The following is an 18888-nucleotide window of genomic DNA, read 5'->3' as shown; positions in this document are numbered from 1 at the left end:
GTGTCATTACTCATACTTATTTGTATGTTCACAATACAAAATTATTTGAAAGTCCCTCTCACCTCCCCCTACTCACTACTGGCTCTCACCTGAGCTCCCAGACCACACATCTAACAACCTTTCACTTTACCCACAGCTGAACTCATCAGTTTTCCGCAGAACTCCCTCTGCAGCTTTCCCTCCTCAGAGCACAGAAGGACCATCATTTACCTCATTAATCCACCCAGAAACCTGGGCCTTACTCCATCCTGCATTCACAGCCAGCCTTCATCCTTTCCTTTTTACCATCTAAACATGCCTTCAATATGTTCGCTTTTAAACACTGACCGTCCCACCGCTCAAGTGGAAGCCACCAACACTGCCCACCTGGACTCACGAGTCTCCTAAGTGGCCCCACAGCCGCTCTCCCCTACTTGAGACAAATGGGACTGTGCCACTCCCGCGCTCTTTGGACTCTTTTCAGACCCACTCTTCTTAGAAGAAACTCCAAGTTCTTCACCAGGTGAAAGTCTTTGCCATGAAATTGTCACCTAAGGGAGGGCAGGACCCGCCCTCTCCCCTCGGCCCCGCCCTCTGGCAGAGCATCAGCTTGGGAGGACCTGCTGAGCTACACCAACCTGTATTCTAAACCTGGACTGAGTTCTTAGCAAACTGCTTCACTTATCCATACAATTCCAAGGTAAATTAGAAAGATTTTAGATGTTGAGCTAGACTATTGATTTTGGGATTTTGCACTAGCAACCTGCAAGGACATGTTCTAAAGATTCTGTCTTCTTAAAACCACACCCAGGTTAAAGGAGTATTTGTGGAATGTCTTCGGAGGAAAAGGGACTGTACTTTTACAGGCTTTATGTTTTATAACATGAACAACCCGGACAGGGTCACAAATGGAACCGCCTCACAAGTGACAGAAGACAGGTGAGAGGCACAAAGCAACAGGTTGCAAAGATGGTAAGAGTAAACATGATTCTCCAACCCCCCCAAAAAATTTTTGAAACAACCAAAAATTCTGAATTTTAAAAGTAAAAGAGTATCATATAGAGAAATGAAATAAATAATGCTCTTCATCAGGGTTTCAAGATCTCACTCCAGAGATTTTAGCAGGCCATACTGAATCCTAGCACAGAAAAATCAAATGGACTTGTAGTGAGAAAGTTCCAGGAAAACTGCAGTAATTCCTCCACTTGTGTAAGGACATACACTCACCTGCTGAAGGTGAATGTAAACCGCATTCTGGATAAATTCGAAAGCTTCCAGGCTCCGCTTCTGGATGCCAAGGACATGGACAGCTTGGAAGCATGCTTCTAACTCAGTCACCGGCATTTTTACACTGCAGGGGAAACGGAGGCACCCAGTCAAGAGCAGAGATGTTCCTGTCGTGTCTCACAGGCCGTGCCTCGGGGATTCAGTGCCCTGCAGCAGCCCGGCCCCAGGCAAGGACCAGCAGCGTTTTCCACCCAAGCAGGAGGGGCACTGTGCTTGAGAAAGCCCATCTCCGATGGGGGCAAGAGGGGCTGGTGGGGTTCAGTGAACCTATAAATGCCCACAGAAATATGCCTGCATTCATTCAAGTGATGCAAACAACTGTAGCAGGCTATTTAACAAAATTTCAATTGTCAGTGGAAATTTTGCCATTCCTTTCCGCTTGTCCCCTGCACTCTGAGACAGGCTTAGGCTCTCTTACACCTGCAGCTCTGTGCAATAGTTGTGAAGTCATTTTACTTTACAGATACCACGGTTCTGCCCAGGGTGATATCCAGCCCAGAGAGGTGGCCCAGGCCAATTTAAAGCTATGTGGCTTGCGTGCAGGGACAATTACAGGAGCTGGTTCCGGAGCCAGGCCCCTCCCCACCTCTGCTCCCCTCTCTCCCGAGGCCCCGCTGCCAAGCACTCAGGCTCCGTGATCTTAAGTCCTACTCTTCTACTCTACTCCAAACCCTTTTCCTTTTCTTTTTTTTCCCTAATTATTCCCAGCTGGAGTGATTTTTCAATCTCAATATCTGAAAAAATTCCTGCAGCCGAAAAAGAGGTCTCCAGAGGTCAATGCCCATATGCTGGTTCCTGAAGAGAGCCCCTGGCTACGGGGACCCTCACCAACACTCACGGGGCATCAGAGATGTTGCAGGGTCGGCCACCCCCTACAAGAGTTTGCTGTCACCCCAATGCCTGCACAGCATCCCTGCTCACAAAATATAGTTGGTACACTTATCGGTTATTAAGAAGCAAAAATACAAAATTGCTCATATTTCTTACTAATATTATCTATGAAGCTGGAAACGGAATTGTAATAAAATGTAACAGTTTTTACCCTATGTTAAATCTGTTCCTTTGAGTTTAAACCTGTGCCCTGTTTCCTAGGCTCAGACTTGGTAGCTCTGCACCATTTGAAAAAGAAAGTTGCCTTTAGCCTGAAATCTGCAGGAAAGCCTATTCTCCTGGCCCTGATCTTTAAAAATGTTAGCTCATCTGCACTTCTGTAGAGATGGCAAGTTGCATAATAGAGAATAGCCTTTGTTTTTTTGGAGGTTTTACAGGGGTACCATGATTTGATCCACATGGACAGCTGCAAGAACAGCGGATTCAAAGGACAAACAATTCATAAAGCAAGAATTATGCAACAACCAACCACAACCCCCCCCCCTTTTTAGTATAAAAGGAGACTGAATTCTTACTTGGGGAAGATAGTTCTCCAGGACATCAGTCTGCCGTCTTCTGGGTCTGCCAGCATTGCAAGTGAAGTCACTATTCCTTGCTCCAACACCTCATCTCCCGGTTTATTGGCCTGTCATGCGGCGAGCAGAACGAGTTTGGACTCGGTAACAAAATGACTGCATTGGAGGTAGTATGTCTCCAATGTTTCCTCGTTTCCAATATGTAACATGCACATCATTTATGATCTAGTGCAAATAATTCATCAAAGACAACCACAAAAAGAAACTATACTCACCTAGCTATCAACACTGAAGTCACAACCTGTCAATTTTATATGATGTTGAACAACACAATGGAAAAACCTAACATAGGGAGTTGATTCCACGGAAATAAAATTATTTCTACTCCTTCAATACTTTTTCTTTTCTTTTCTATTTTATTTTGTTTTGCTTATTGAAAGGAAAATAAAAGTCAAGTCATTTTATTTCACGTATTTTTGTTATAGCTACATTCTTTATATACTACAAAGAGATTTAAACTGCAAAAAAAATTGTTCATATATTAGTATAAAGATATATACACAATCAATGGGGATTAGGAAAGGAATGGACATTTACTAAAAATCCACTGCAATCTTGTCTTTTACAAGCATATCCTGGAATATAAGCTGTATGATCCAGGGGGCCCCATGCCCATTCTCACTGTTGAGTCCCTTAGCAATCAACTACTAAGGCACCAGCATAGAACCATGTGATCAGTATTTGAGGAATAAATTAGGGAATTAGCACATTCAATTCTAAAACAAAAACCCTAAAATAAATACTGAACTTATTTACAGATAAAGAAAATTGGAACCAAAAAAGTAGTTATTTCCCCAAGGTCACAAAGCTAATAACTGGTAAAGACAAGATTTGAACTCATCTGCCTGATTCTAAAAACTAAGGTGGAAATCCCATTCGACTGGGGAGGGTCCAGCAGCAGAGCCTATCACCCTATCTTTGTTCAGATCTAGCCTTAGACAGACTGAGACAGCACCCCATTCCTATGGAACTTGAGGGCAAATGATAACAATAAGGATTTTATATCCAGTAGTTTGTTAGGTCTCATTTATATAAAGTGTCAGCAGGTCAGCAGAAAAACTCTGGAAAATATGAGTGGGTCCAGAGCTTTCTGCTGATTAGTAACTCAGTCTCTCAGGACATAGTGACCTTCCCATGAGAGGCCTCATGGACATAAACTAAAGGCAGCTGAGCAATGAAAACTAACAAGAACCTGGAACTCAAGGAAGAAGTTTCCCTGCCATCCCCCACCCAGTTGCCTCTTCACCCGCATGGACACGATGGCAGGAGACCCAGATTCTTGTCCAAGTTACATCATCATGGATTCTCATCCATAATAATGTATGACTCTAGGCCGCCTTATGTCCATTAAAACTCAAATATGATAACACCAATATCTCAGCAGAATATCTATGTCTCCACTTCCTGTCTTCTAATAGGAGAATATTTTTATGGACAAAAAGCAGAAATCCAATTTAAAAAACCATGCACGAAGCCAGGTGAAATTCTGCTTAAGAGACTGCTCTCACGCTGAGTAAATGAAAACTCAGAAAAAGTGGCCCTTCTCCCTCAGTAAATGGGAGGTAGCCTGATGTGTGTGTGTGTGTGTGTGTGTGTGTGTGCACGTGTGTGTGTGTGTAAATCAAATACAATGAATTCTGGGATGTGTACAGTTTTTTTAAGTCACTGTCATTTCATGGGAATGAGCCAACATTTAAATAATTTGAATCTAGTGTTCTGAGAGAGTCTCGGGCTCTTGGTGGAGGAGGTGAAAGGGGAGAGTGAAGGAGGAAAGAGGTACATGAAGCAAAGAAGTAAGAATACTGCCAGGGAAAGGCAAGACGTTAGTTTTGTTCTTCCTTGCACCACATACAAATTAGGGACTCGCTTTCTGCTGATGACTTATCGAGCACTGAGTTGCAGGAGAAGAGGGGACAGCTCATTGCTCACTGAGCTTGTGACTGTACGTGGCATCTTATAGACACAAATCATTTACCCTGATCAAACACTCTAGCAGCAGGCTGTAATTCTTCTGTTTTGAGAGACAACAAAGCAGGAGTTCAAACAGGATGCATAACTTGACAAAAGTCAGAGGTCCAGTAAACTAAAGAAGATTAATTCAAACTCAGATCTGAATGCTGAGTCTGATCTTCCCACTCCCAGGACTGGAAAATCCTTAACACAGGCTCCCCAGCTCCCCTGCATTGTTCCTGGCACCAAGCATTTGCCATGGCAATGGTCACCATTTCTCACAGACACAGCGCTCTGTGCAGCAAATGACCTTGATTAGACCTTGATCATCTACCTGCCACGCCCACCAGGCTTCACCATACAGGCAGGAAAGCTGGCTTTCAAGTGCATACAAAGCCATTCCTTGTCTAACCTGGGCTCTTCTGTGGTTTCTCCAGCCTAAAGGCAGCCATGAAACTGCTCACAGTTTGTACATGAGCCACACTACCTCTCTCCATCTGTCTCCCCACCTATACTACTTAGCTATGAACATTTTGAGAATCTTCGACACAAATTTTTAAAAACAAAAAAGAAAGGATTCTGGAACAACTACTTAGTACTTACAATTTTAAATGACAAATTACAAAGTGAGTATTTACAAACCGAATCTTCCTTTCTAAATTTCAGTTTTAAGCGTTTAAAAATATAATAGCAAAAAATTTTCACTTACAAAATTGACAAAAACATAAACAATAATCTGGAATAAGTTAAAAAATAATGCCCATGTTCTAAATGGAGAAACTTCAGGGCTGTACTGAGGGGTAAAGTAAGAGGTGAGAATGTAGAGACATCAACAAATTGCATGGAGGAAAGCAGTTTTGTAAAGATGTAAGTTCTCATCAGAATAATTCAAAACTTACTGAAAACTCCCATGACAACTCCAATCTGATTTTTTTTTAACTTGAACAAAATATTTTGGAATTCTTCAGGAATAATAAAATCATAATACTAGACAAGAAAATTTGGGATGGAAGAAAAGAATGAAAAAAAATTCAGACTGCCAATTATTAAATAAATTTTTACAATATGTAAGTTATGGTGCTGGAGTAAGAAAGGCAGATTGACAGAAGGGAACCATGTGCTCAAAAAGAGACTCTAGTGTACATAAGTATTTTGTAAAGGTGGGATTTCAAATCAAAGAGAAAAGTATGACTTCAGTAATTGTCCTGAGACAATCAGATAATCACCTAGAAAGAATAAATACTATTCCTCTCATAAGGACCACAAGATAATTTACAGACAGTGATGTAAATATAAAAAAGTACTAATAACAGCAAATACAACACTTTCTTCTTATTAACTCAACTTACCCTTACATTAACAAGTACTATTATCATCTCCATCTTAGAGATTAAAAAAAACCTACAGAGGAGATTTATTCCAGTATAAGAAATTATTTTTAAGAATAATTTCAAAGATAAAACACATAAGGAATACATTTATTATCATAAGAATATTTTGAGACACTACCAAAATTAAAATCCTCCTAAACAAAATGAAAGGCAAGAAATGACAAGAAAAAGCTCTGTGATACATGTTGTTGAAGACAAGAAGTTAATGTTCATAACATACAAAGAGCTGTCACATAGCAACAAGAAGCTCCCCCACTTAAATGTGTGCAAAGGATAAAAGGAATCATTCATTTTAAAAAAGTCAAATGGCTAATGAGTGAAAAATGCTCAATACCTCACTGGTCATCAAATGCAAACTAAAACAATGAAAAAGCACTTTTGCTCATCATATTGGCAAATATTTTTAAAAGATATTCTATCTAGTGTCCATCTGTGGGAGAAGAAACCATGAGCGACATTTTCAGAGGACGACATGTCAATGGATATGTAAACTCTGAAAAACGTACGTACACACTGACTCAACACCACTTCTACGAATCGTTTCCTCTAGGAAAAAACAAATTTAGTCCAAAAAGATGTACCCATCAGGGCATTTACACAGCACTGTTTACAATGGTGGGAAGAAAAACTGAAGTGAAATCATATCCAGCAATAGAGAATTGGTTACGTAAGTAATTGTGCATCTTTTCATTCCCCTATGGAAGGAATTTCTAGAGTTACTTGAATGGAGTCTGTGATGAATGTAAATGTCACATCCAGGGACTAAATTTCCAGAAGCCTTAACTAAAGGAATACTCATAAAAGATCACAGGAATGTCTGTACAAGAAAGATGCCAGTCAAATATCCTTTCTGACAGTGGAAAATGGAGAAAACTTAACTGTCCACCATCAAGACAATGATGCGTTAAATCACGACGAGCTGCGAGCAATGAGGGAGCCGGCGTTTCGCCGTGGTCCAGGGCCTTGTCCACAGCATTCTCTCACCAAAGGTGTGCGTGGGAAAGAGACCACACCCGCAAATCAGGAGACCCCTCCACTCTATCTGAAAGGACCGTGTGTGTCTGGAGTGGGAGGACGTCTATGATATACACCTGAGTGATTAAAGCGAGCTGCAGAAAAACATATAGTATGGTCTCATTTTTAAATAAAGCATATATACACACACGTATACATGGAATTCTCATATGTGTGTATATATGTATGTCATAGGCATAAAGGTCATGAAACATATATATCAAATTTTCAACAGTTTTTACTCTTCGGAAATAAGGGGAAGGGAGGTAGGGCCTTCCTCTACCACCACAGTTCTCTTTTCAGTATTTCAGTTAAGTATGCTTGGAATTTAAAAGTTTATTTAAGTCCGAAGTAAAATGGACAATGCCTCCACAAGACAGAATGCTATACTGGTCATCAAAAATCATGCCAGAGGAGATAGAATATTGTAGAAAAACATATAAAAAGCCGAATGGAAAATGGAGGTGTCCACACAGTAAACAGTCACAGAGTGCTCTCTGGTTTTTTATGACAGAGGTGATCCACACTGATGAAAATATACGTTAACGTGTTAATTATTATCTTTGAATAGCGGGACAAGGATAGCCTTTTTTGCCCCCTTTTTCAGAGTTATTATTTTAAATGCACATTCTTTTTCATCTGAAAAAAAGCATTTTTAGGTGTGTAGTACTATGCATTGGAGAATAATACAAGAATACTTAGAGAAACAAGTAACTAGGAGACAAAGCAGCAGCATCACACAATGTAGGACGGGCGATCCTGATTAACACCACGCAGTTACATAAGGACCCACAAAGTGAGAGCACCTGCTGTATCAGGGCGTGGCCCCCTTCTATTTGTCAGCAGTGTCTTCAGGGCTGAGGCAGTTCTGAGCACGGCCAGTGTCAGTGCTGGTGTCTTGATTGATGCTACTGGGGGTGAGGGCACCTGCAAGCCGAGAGGAAGAACAGAAATCATCCTCTGCCTTTTCTGTCTTGTTTCTTTGTTACTTTAAAAGAGAGCCATATATAAGATAAACCGTGTATCTCCCCAAATGAAATTTCAGTAATGAAACCGTTTTTAAAGACTTCACAGCTTATATTCTGCCTATAACTGTCTTTTCAACAAAGATCATATTTATTAAATGTTAATTAACTCAGTTAATTAACTCCCTGTTGAAACATTCTAGTAAAGAACATGAAATGCAGTATGTAAAAGAACCACACCTGCAGTGACTAGCTCAGCTGTCTTGACGGCAGTGCAGTCAGCCCCCACCATCCCGTGGCCCTGAGCTCCTGATGCTGGTAAGAGATTACGCTGCCGCCTCAGATGGAGAGAAACGGTGAAAGCATTTCTTGAACCCTACAGCACTGACAAAACATAACTGACAAATCCCAGGCCCCTTTGAGGCTCTCATTTTCTGTTTCTGGCCAACCCCCATCAATGAGCAGAACCACCCAATCCCCGAGCCATGGGACTCACGTGGGAAGCAGTTTTGGAGAAATTTCCAGGTATAGAATGTAACCAACTATACATAGAACTCTGAAAAAAGAAAAGATGCCATACTCTGATTTTGGAAGACACTCAAAATATTCTCCTAAGCCTTAGTAGCTGGAAAGGCTGGGCTTCTCCTAAGTCACTTATTTATTTCACAGCCAGTAAGCATCTCCTTCAAATCCTGCTTCCCTGTGTCTGCTGGGAGCTTGAAGCACACTGCTGCTGTCGATCTTATAAGTCACATGGCAGAGGCATGTGTCTCACGCCTGCAACCCTCACACAGGCTCGCCTCCTAGCCTCACTGTCTGAACTGGGCCCCATTTTCTCACCTGTTTATTTGGTATCTGTTCTTCTGTAAGCTACCTGAAATGCGTTTTGGAACATGTCAGAAGAAGCAGTGGGTTGAGAAATGGACAGATTGAGAGGTGAGAGATGGGCAGACAGAGAGAGAGACTCCAAGAAAAGGGGAACAAATAAAATTTCCTATGCAAAACCCTCTTCTAATCAGGGAAGGAAACCACCACGGAAAAGTGTGAAGAGGCAGGTAGCTTAGGACTGTTTCCTGGATTCCATGAAAAGTAACACCAAGAGATGAGAGGGTAGAACTTTAAATAGTAAAAGAAAAAAAGCACGCATGCTTGAAAAATATATCTACAATATGTACTTTCTAAAGAATAGACTGAAATCAGCAGGACCCAATAACACTATACTTGGGTATTTACAGAAGTGAGAATCCCATCTCCAAACCACAAGGCATCCCTTCAGAGCACTGACAGTCTACATGGGGCGGTCATAAAGCCATCACCGCAAAAGCTATACTACCCTGCACTTACGAGGAATGAACAGCTGTGCTCAGGCTGCCCACGCGCGTCATTTACACCCCACAGCACCTCTACGGGGGGGACGCCTAGCGAGCCCCGTCTCTGCAGGACAGAAAACCAGTTCTGGAGAGGCTAAGCCGACTTACCATTCTCCATCTCACAGGACTGGTCTCTCCAGAGCAGGACACGAACTCGGACCCATGATTGTAACCATGGTACTACAGTGCTTTGTGTGCTGTTTGTGTGTATAATACATTTGTTTCTATCATGAAAGGTTATTTAATAAATGATCGGTTGTCTTGTCTATCTCATTAGCTCACAATCAATCTTTATACTGTTGAATTGTACTCTTTTCCCCTGAAGAAAGGAACGGAAACAGCGGGGGTCAGAAAGAGGTGGGGCTCCATTCTTTATCTGGGATCTCATCTCATTGAAGTCCCCAAACAGGGAAAAGGAGCAAATGTTCTCTTTATCTTTTAAAGAGAGGGCTCCAGTGATGGTGACTTATTCAATTACAAAATCAAGGCTGGGGAAAGGGCACATGCAGCAACTAGAGCAGTATCAGCTGTAGGAAGGTCAAAAGTGCTCATGGGAGGGCTCAGGGGGCAGCCTCATTTAATTTCAATCAATAAAACAATAACAAACTCTAAAAATACTGGCCTACAATGGATTAGCTCTTTCTTGACATCTAGCAAGTTTCCACAGCCCACATGTAACATTATCGGGAACCAGTGAAAGGAAGAGTCCACAGACAAGGAAAATCAATGCCACAGGCAGGCTGAAACCCAGGCTGGAGTTTAGGAAGAGAAAGGGCATAGTTAAGAACTGGGGAAAGGCTGGGGAAAAAAATCATCACAAGGACTCTCAAGCATCATCCAACAATCATATAATCATTCATTCAAGAGAGAGTTACTGAGGTCGTATTCTGTGCAAGATTGTACAGCGGGTGAAGCAAGAGCGCAGCGTCCATGGTGGCAGCAAGTTGCGGGGCTCAAATACACTTCTGATCCCAGTACCTTGCACACTTGTCCTCAATATAAAGGCAAAGATAATTAAAGTAAAATAATACTCTGTAAACTCAAAGCATTGTTGAAAAAAAAAGTTAAAGAAGACCTAAATACCAGGACAGACACTCCACACACATTCCCCTATCAAAAGAAAGTGCTCTTGGAATGGCAGTGCTCCCCAGAGCGATCCGTATATTCAACGTGGTCTCGATCACAATCCCAGCGGGCTCCTCTGCAGAAACTGACTATCTGCTGCTACAATTCATATGGGAATTCGAGGATCTCAGTAACCTATACGTACTTGAAAAAGAAAAATTTGAGAGGACTTATAATTCTCAATTTCAAACCTTACAACTGTATCTCCAGGTGAGATTAGAGGCCATTGTGAAATTATTACTGTGTTAATCCTTATTTACTAAATTCTCTACAATGAATATTACTGTTACAATAAGAAAAATAAAAAGTAAGTTATCCTTTAGAACATGCACACAAATTCATTCATTGGGAAAAATTATTCTATCAATTAAGAGATAAATATCTATTGAAAAAGGACAACTTAAAAACAAGAGTGCATTTGCATTTTTCATAAATTGAAAACTGAAAAGCACAAAGACGTCAAGTTTCTAGGGAGACCAATGCAACATATTAATAGTTATTTTCAGAAATTCTAATTTAACAATGAAAACTCTGGAAAGGGAAAATCGTGACTGAGAGCCAACTGCAAACACATGGAGAGCAAAGGCCTAGAAATCACAGTTCCTTTAACTCTGCTCCTAACACAACAGGAAAGGAAATTCCTCACTGAGGGGACAGTGGAATCCCATGCATAAGACAGGATACACAGTACAAACTGCACTAGAATTGGGGGTGATTTTTTTAGAAGAATTCTAAAGTTACAAAATTGCTGAAAAACTATTAAAACACTGACAGAAAGATTAAAACACACAGTCATATATATTATATAGAAACATATGTAGTCTGCTCCCATGTTGCATTTAAATACAAATATATTTGTTCATTTATGGGCACTTATGACTTTATCCCTGGTAGAATATTTCAACTAAAACAAATAATCAATATAACACTCCTTTGTCAAATCTACTTGATAAGTTACTCTGCTATGTAAACATAATGTGTCTAAGATAGATCTAAAATTAGTGAAAAAGAGCTTTGTATGGCTTCTTGAACTATTCTCAAAATTCAAAGCTTAATTTTAAAACAGATCTGAACAGTAATTCTATATTACCTTTTCCGTCATGAAATGAACAACACAGTCTGTTGTCAAAATTCTGTCCTTACAATGATTCACGAGCACCGTATCCTCACAAAACTGCTGGACAGCAAGGCACTATCCAGACACTGTGACCCAACAAATGAAACACAATGAAGACAGTGACCCTATTTTGGAGGGCTTATAGTCTGTGTCAACACCAGGGTTTTATTTGATTGGTTTGATTGGTTGGCAAAATAAAATCAATCAAGTACTTTCTTCTTTGAGCATTCTATAAGTCATGACTCTGCTGTTAGTGTCATGAGCAGGAAAGACTTAAGCATGACTTGATTAGATCAACTAGCAACAATCATCACTGGAGAGTGAGTAATAAAGAAGTTAACTGATAGCAATGCTTCTCCCTACATGAGACCTAAAATAAATCGACACTGATATCCGAAAAGAAAATGAGAATTTGAGGTCCCCAATAAGAAAAAAATCTAACAAGAAATCAAAAAAGTAAAGATTGTTTCATTAACGTTTCCTGGAAAGATTGGAGCATGGTGGTGTTGAGCTCAGATGCTAGGGAAAAACATGAGGGTATGAATTCCCACAGCACTGGGTAGCTTTGACACTAATATGTCAGTCAAATTCTCTGCATCTCAGTCTCCGATGCATAGACTGGGGACAACAACCGCACCCATCTCCTAGAACGGTCCTAAGAATTAAGTTATTTTATATATACAAGTTTTAATAAAATACATCAGATATTAAATATTACCCCAAAAGCACAAGGAAAAATGAAAACAGAGATAAATTGGAGTTCATTAAACTTTAAAACTTTGCTTCAAAAAACACCATCCAGAAAGTGAAAAAACAACACTCAGGAGAAAATTTTTTCAAATCATTTATCTGATAAGGAATTTGTGTATCAAAAAAAAAATTCCACAGCTCAACAATAAAAAGGCAACTCAATTAAAAAATGAAAAAATAATCTGAAAAGATATTTTTCAAGGAAAATATACAAATGGCCAATAAGCACAATGAAACGGTGTTCAATAACATTAGCTCTAAAGGAAATCAAGTCAAAACAACTAGGAGAAACCGCTTCACATTCACTACAATAGGTTAAAATCAAAAAAAGATTAACAAGCACTAATGAGGACACAGAGGAAGCGGAGCCCGCAGCCATTGCTGGTGAGGATGTAACACAGCGTGACCACTTTGGAAAACATCCTGGCACGTCCTCAGAGAGTTGAACATTTGGCTTCTGAATGATCCAGCAATTCTGCTTCCTGGGCACACAAGTAAGAGAACTGAAAACAAATGTTAACATAAAAACTCCTACAGGAATATTCACCATTACTTTTCGCCATTAATTTTCAGAGCCAAAAAACAGAAACAACCCAAATGTCTATCACGTGATGAATGGGTAAACAAAGGGGCCCAGCCATACAGTGAAATATTATTCAGCAATAGCAAAGCATAGAGTACTGACCCAGGCCACAACGTGGACAAACATTGAAAACGTTACTCAGTGTGAAAGAAGTCAGTCAAAATAGACGGTTCCACTTACATGAAGTGACTCGATTTGCATGAAATGTTCAGCACAGGCAAATCCACAGAGACAGAAGAGTGGCTCCCTGGGGCTTGGGGAGGATGGGGAAGTTGATAATGTCTGCTTATGCGTACTGGGTTTCCTGTTGGGGGGAAGAAAATATTCTAAGATTGACTGGGATGCACATTTCTGGGCATAGAGTAAAATCCGCTGTACATTTTAATGGGTGATTTGTATTAAAACTGTTAAGAACAAAAGCACCTCGGATTAGTACCTTCCATAGTAAATGCAAATTGCTAACATTTATTACAGGAAGAAGAAACTGCCCTCAGCATGAAAGCAGGAGATCAGCAAATATTAGTTAACCGAAATTGGACAAGAGCATTTCACTTGAAACTGTTGCTGAGTGTACAAGAAATATTCAGACATGACAAGGAAAATCAGTTTGACATCACGAAGAAGCATTCTGCTTCAAATGCAAATCAAGGATTCGGCAAGCCCAGCTGCTACAAATGACCAGAGAAGAAACCTGGTTCTTAAAACAAGCACCAGAGCCAACAAGGAAATGGTGGTGAGGAAAGCAGGCGGCCTAAAATCTGGAACAGTGTGCTACAAATAATTTCTCCACTGAAAATTCAAAAATAAAATGAAAGTGATGTAATGCTGTGTTGAACTCACGTGAATGGGCTTCCTGCAGTGCTTGACAGTTCTGTAACCCCGAATGACTCAGGAGAATCAGCATGGCTCCTGGGAGTCCGCAAGTAACTGCCCATCAGCACGCTGACCACCATCACATCTGCCAGGGTTGAATTGCAGAGAAGAGAGCAACCTCTGAAAGGCACAGGGAATGTTGACAAGGGAATAAAAGGCTGCGGTCAATCCTGGGACAGAGGCCCTGTGAGCAGAGGCCAGAAGGCTGCAGGTGAACTGGAGTGGCCCTGGGGCAGGAAGGGACCACAGGGGAGCATATCTCAATTATCTCCTCTCTCTCCCTCGGGTAGGAGGGATAAAGCCTGCATCCTTCTCACCTGGAACTGTGGGTTCTGGCTGGCGGAAGTCTTACCGACACGGAATAAATTTCTCAAGACTGCGGAAAAAGGAAAGAAAGCGAGAGGGATTAGGGAGCCAAATCCACGAGTCTCTCAAACGCTCCCATATTTATTGTGTATAATCAAAGTAAAAAGTCAATAACAGTTGTGAGATAGTAGGCAGGAACTTGGGGAAAGAAGGGATGAGACAGAGATTGTAGACTCCACCATGAGTACTAAGGCTTAGTTTACCTTTAGGGAAGTCATGGGCTGAGGGGAACAAGATACATTTTTTAGACATGTTCATTACAAAGCAGACCACCAGACCAGCCTGGTCCCTGTTTTGGGGATAATAGACTATCTAACACCACGCAGGCCTGGCGTTTATAGCTGAGGGCCTGGGTCATTGCTGTGCAATAAGCAGTGTGCTATCTATAACCTCAAATATGCAAGCAAGGCATTGTCTCTGCTTTTTATGGCAAGGAGACAGGAGTGAGGATGCACAGGTGTTTGCTTTAAAGCAGTTAATAAGCACATTTTTTCTTCTTAAAGTTGACAGGCGGCTGGGATGTGTTACAAAGTGTTAACTCAATCATGGGCTCCCACATGGAACCATTATGGAGGACATCCTAGGATGAAAAATCCTGGCTCTGGATCTTTTCCTGCCAGCTTCGGCCACTCCAGCAGGGTCTAGACACATCCCTGAATAACGATCCCACAGAACCACCTAAACTCTTAACTCCTGGTGCTTGAAACTTAATTTTAGCTCTACACAACTTAATGTAGAAAAGTTTCAGAAATAAAAGATATTATATTCTTTTTATATCTCATCATAAGACTGATTTTTCTGATTGCTCTAAGCTGCTTCTACATGGTAAAGCACCTAATTCTGCAGGTGAATTCAGTACTTTCCTTTGGGCATAACTAGACAGTCTGGGCTGTCTGACTTCTATTAGTCAAATACCAATACACTTAATTGATTTCTTTGTTCATCAATTTCAGCCTGGAGGTGAGGGTCTATCACTATTTTCCTCAGCCCACCCTCTACTCTTTTCTCATCAGCATCTCAGGCCTCCTGAAAACAAAACAAAGCATTTGTTTCCCTTCATCTACACTTTCCACAAAGGCAACAGGAATCATCATGTCTAGAGAATGAATTCAACACAAATGTTAAAACAAAAATCTATAAACCTGAAGCAACTCCATCTCCGACTCATGATACACAATGACATGAGAGTAAGTGTGTCAGGTACAAAGCATGCGTGAGCCTGACCACCTCATTTCTATTCTTTAAAGGAAGGAAGGTTTTCGTATTTTTTATTATCATTCTTTGTCATTGTTTCTGATTAAGCCAAAAAAATTTTTATGAAATAATTAAGCACTGCAATAACAGATTTTCGCTGTATCAATTACAGAAGGAATTCAGAGGGGATAGGAAAACCCACCTCTGTAAAAAATGCAAAATTCCTTCCCCTGTTAAGAACACGAATACAAAATGCAACAGAGAATTCAAATTCTTGTGGAGAGGACAAAAGCCACAGAATCAAAGCAAAGTCATTATTATGACCCAATCCAAAATTAACTGGACAAACATGCTCAATGCATTCAAATAATTTTTAAGGCACACTGCAAACCATTCACTTAATTATCTACAGGCTAGAGGAAGAATTTCCCTCTATAACAGACAACATAAATCAATAGGTTGCCCCACCAAACAAGGAACAAACATCAGGTTTTTTGCAGTTCTGATAAATCAGCAAGTTTTAAAGATCAAAATCCAGAAATTTTAAACATTCATTCACACCAGAATGAATCAAGCACTTAAAAAAAATAAATAACCCAAAGAAACTAAACACATTGATCACGTACCTGGATCAATGAGAAATTCTTGTACAGCTGGAAAAAAAGAACAGTCTATAGACTTATACTTGAAAAATAAAACTACTTTTAAAGATAACTGCTAAAACACATTTCATCATTCATGTTGCCTTGAAAAATCTGAGGCACTTGTCTCTGATCAGAAAAGCAATTCTGAGTATTAGTATGTTACAATTCAGTGCCAGTTTGCTTTAGAAGAAAAAAGAAAAGCTACTGTTTCTCATCTTGCACAAAGTTTAAAGAACCTCCCTGCCTCTATCTCCTCCCATTTTCTAAGCTCATGCTCCCCAACCCTTCTGAAACAATTATGAGAACCTCTTATTCCCACCAATATGCCAAATCACAAAAGAGTATCAATTTATTTGTGTAAATATATACCTACACCTTGAACTGGAGGAGAAAGATTTCAGAAGGCTATATGGAACTTATTGCTACATTCCTGAAATCACACACATACACGTTCACAGAGACACAGACATATACAAACTGAATTACTGGGCACTTCACAAGCTAAGGACTTACAACTTCTAGAAGATAACTTTGTAGTTAGTTTAAAATACAAAACGGTCAGCTTTTGAAAGCCTTGAACATTGCAAAATCATCCAAATATCAATGAGATCCAATTAGCCTTCTCTGTAGAATGTAATTCCCCATGATGGCAAAGCAGACCCTAAGAAGTAGTGGATCCAAGACTCGTGATTTTCACTAGCTATGATCGTTTTAAAACACGTAAACAGATTTAGAAAGGTATGTCCCTATGACATTTATTCTTATTGAGATGGCATATGTATTCAATTGTCTATGCAGAAAATAGGACCCATGATGGTGTTTAAGAAATATTTTGTGTATTGAAATATTTATTTTTAAGTGCAGACAAGGAGGGTGGGTATTACTCCATTGTAGAGCACCTGTTGTGCACGCACATGTTCCTGGCTTCAATCCCCTGTACCTTCATGAAAATAAATAAATACAAGTGCTTACTTAAAAATAAGAATAAATTTATATAAAAAAATAAATGCAGACTAAAAACCACTGCAATCTAGGAGCCACAATTATAATAAAAAACAAGTGTTTCTATCAAATATTGACTATACGCCAATCACAGAGACAACCAAAAGTCACACCTGACAACCATCACGTGTGATTCTCAGCAATCCTACTAAGTAGACACGGATGAGAAACCCGGCTCTGCGGATGAGGAGACGGAGCTCGGAGGAGCCGGGGACACTGACCGTCCTGCTCCCCGTGACACCGCGTCAGCCCAGGGCAAGCGCTGACAGAGCTGCACTGAGGGGACACCCAGCTGCATGGAACCATGGGGGATTGGGGAGTCCTAGAAAATACTCAAAAGTGTTCAATGAAAAACCAGCTCAAATATGTTACTCTGTGCCCCATCCTCTAAACACAGAACATGTCTGGGACCTTTTTGATGCCTCCGTGTCCTTTCTGCCATCATCAGTTACGTGCCCTCTCAGCGCGACCAGTCATGAACTGGACCCCATACGAAGTGCACTCAGATGGAAGAGCTTTAAAAGCTGTTTTATGAAGTTTGTAAGACTCTGTCTATTCCTCACACAGGCGGTCATCCAGCACTACTCACCGGTGCGGATGTACCACCTGAAATCACACCTTTCTGCTTTTTAAAATCCCTTCATGTAATACAGACTTTTAAACAGCAAAGAAGCAGCTCAACCACAGACAGTGGACATCTTTTCACCAAACGGACTCAAACAGCCCATCGGACTACCTGGAAGCCCTTTTCTTCTATTAAACCCACTTCCAGGTACTTCATCTGATTGGTGGACTCGGCCTCTGAATGGCCTACTCAGAGAGATCCCATCCTCACATCCGGGGGTGGGAGAGGACCCTGCTGCTGGGAGAAATCAGTGAGGAAGGTGGACATCCTCCAGCCATTTCTGCACGGGTAGAAATGCCACATTCTCAGAAATTATACCGTCAGCACCCCTCGGCTCCCATGGACTGGTTTCACATTAAGCAAACTTATGACACACTGATGCAAGAAAACCAGAAATTCAATTTATTAATGTAACAGGAGATGTGAAACTACAAACCAGATTGAAATATCAGAGTTCAACCATGAGTACAGATTCTCCTCCACGGCCCAATCTCGGGCAGGCAGTCACATGGCAAGCGTGGACAGAAGCAGAGCAGGAAGGGTTTCTAGATTAACTCAATGGACTAAATTTCTGTTATAAGAACAGATCTACTGCCTGGAAAACAATTAATGCCAATCACGGGACACACTCCATGGACAGTGGCTGAAACACGACTGTGAGTACCTGTATAACTCCACTTTCCCTGTCCTTTCTGGTCTAACTGATGCAGAGGTACAGAGATCCAGGGACGCAGATACCTGTAAACACCCAAAGCCCATCCCTGGGAGCCTGGAAACCAGATAGCCAGGATTTAAATCCCAGCTCTGCCACTTACTAGCTCTGTTACCTTGGCCAAATTACTTACCCTCTGTGTGCCTCAATTTCCACACTGTAAACCTGGGATAACAATCAAATCTTTCTTACTCACTTGTTGTGAAAATTGGAGGATTCATTTCTGTAAAACTCTCAGAAAAGAATGTAGCACATTTTTGGTGCCCAACAAATTTCAATTTAATAAGAAAGTGATTTACAAGTCTCCCATCTAATCATCTTCTGTGTTTCATGACTATTCTGAGTCCCAAAGGAAATCCTTATTTCCCCTCTTATAAACTCTTGAGGAGCACCCTTCTGTTTCAAGCCACCACCTGTTTAATCTGAGGGGGGATTCCCTCCTCCCCACTCCTCTGGTCCATGGGAGACTGCTTCT

The sequence above is a fragment of the Vicugna pacos genome, unplaced genomic scaffold (genome assembly GCF_048564905.1).
Source record: "Vicugna pacos unplaced genomic scaffold, VicPac4 scaffold_19, whole genome shotgun sequence".
NCBI classification, from domain to species: domain Eukaryota; kingdom Metazoa; phylum Chordata; class Mammalia; order Artiodactyla; family Camelidae; genus Vicugna; species Vicugna pacos.
Note: the sequence above shows the minus strand (reverse complement) of the source record.